The 1780-nt window shown below is 38.3% G+C and overlaps 1 non-coding gene across 1 annotated transcript; it reads right to left on the bottom strand.

Annotated features, from left to right (window-relative positions):
• Nucleotides 1–349: 349 nt before the first annotated feature.
• TRNAG-CCC (transfer RNA glycine (anticodon CCC)) lies at nt 350–420 on the bottom strand. Its single transcript has one exon. It is a non-coding gene; the product is annotated as a tRNA-Gly (tRNA).
• Nucleotides 421–1780: the final 1360 nt, after the last annotated feature.

The raw sequence follows: 1780 nt of genomic DNA, 5'->3' as shown, positions 1-1780 counted from the left end.
CGACGCAAAAAGAGGCGTGTTATAAGTTTGACCGCTAGGTGTGTCTGTCTGTCTGTGTCTGTCTGTGGCACCGTAGCTCTTAAACGGGTGGACGGATTTGAATGCGGTTTTCTTTATTTAAAATCAGGGTTTCTAGCGATAGTTCTTAAACATATTTCATCAAAATCGGTTCAGCCGTTTTTGAGATATTGAACTTTTCAATAAAATAATACACAGTCGAACATAGAACTTAGAAGCTCCTTATTTTTTAAGTCGGTTAAAAACCACAGAAAACGAAATAGGTATGAGATGTAATTAATGGTGGCACTGGCATTCTGAATGGGGTGTAAAAAAATATTGTTGCAAAAAGTGCACTGCCCGGGAATCGAACCCGGGTCGCAAGAATGGGAATCTTGCATGATACCACTACACCAGCAGTGCTTGTGATCATATGCGTAAAAAACGATACGTATCAAATGAAACGAATTAATTAACTAAATACTACCTACTTTATTGTTTGCATCACAATACATCATTGAATCGAGGGGAAGTAAGGTCGGAAATCCGGAATAAACGCATTTGTCAAATTTAACATTTATAAACAAGAACAAACAACTCTTAAGTAATACTTAATTACTTCTAGTGGTTTTTAAATCTGCCAAAAAAACTAATCACAAAATTTCAATCGAAAATCGATTGACCGACGATGAACAGCCGTATTAATAAACATGTCGCTCGCTCGCTCGATCAATTAACATCCTTATACGCTTCATTTGATTGATTTTAAAGGTACATTTAATACCTACAAGTATATGTACAGACGACTTGGTTAGGATCGCGGGATCGCGGTGGATGCGGAAAGCACAAGACCGGCGTGAGAGCCTTGGGGGAGGCCTATGTCCAGCATGATGAAGTATATGTACAGACCAACTCTAACAACTGGTAGCATGGTGTACGGTTGTGTCACTCTGAAGATGAGCTCTGGTTGAGTTCGAAAAGCGTCAGTGATGTGTGGTGGTGGTGATAGATGGGTTTGTGTGATTTGTGTGTGTTCTTACAGTGTGGAGGTGGAGGAACTGCATGAACACGCATATTTTGCATAAGCTTAGCTATCGTAAGGTCGCGGGTGAGCAAGGAAATTCTTTTAGTTCATTGATATGGACCTCCGCAAAGTAACGCCTGATTCAATAAATTATTTAAGTAACTCTGTTTGTTTGTAACTATATCACAAACCGCTAAACCGATTGAATAGGTTATTGAAATTTGGCACGGAAGATATTTAGTTTTGAAGCCCTGGATAGTGGAGCGATAAACGAATTCTCCGCGCGGGCACCTAGAAGAAAAGACAATTTTGCAATTAGTAAAGTAGGCCGGACGCCACTTGACTGTTTATATTCTACCCTCATTTTAAAACTTTTGTCAGAAATAAACGGTGAGCTTGCGATTATAATCACGGGTACTTTATTTATACTTTATTTAATATACTGTGGGCCTACGTTAGCTGACGCGGTTTGCACGGAGCGGGTGTACGCCTACAAATAACCTAACCAACAAAAAATTGAAAAACCTAAAAAACTTTTAACAAAAAAGTAAAACTGACTCCAAAAAAATAAAAAAATAACAAAAAATGGAACCGACTACAAAATCCTTGAAAATATTTTACTAGCACTAGGTACCTACTAGCTCAATATGCTGAGCCACCGAAACATTTTGTAGAGCGAGCATGAGTTCCATTGGTCTTGGTCTTGACTGAGTATCAAAACAAATATTAATTATACGTAAGACAAATTAACTTAACTGT

This window comes from Choristoneura fumiferana, chromosome 23 (genome assembly GCF_025370935.1).
Source record: "Choristoneura fumiferana chromosome 23, NRCan_CFum_1, whole genome shotgun sequence".
Classification (NCBI taxonomy): Eukaryota; Metazoa; Arthropoda; class Insecta; order Lepidoptera; family Tortricidae; genus Choristoneura; species Choristoneura fumiferana.
The sequence above is the reverse complement of the archived record's forward strand: the minus strand, read 5'-3'. Positions and strand labels throughout refer to the sequence as shown.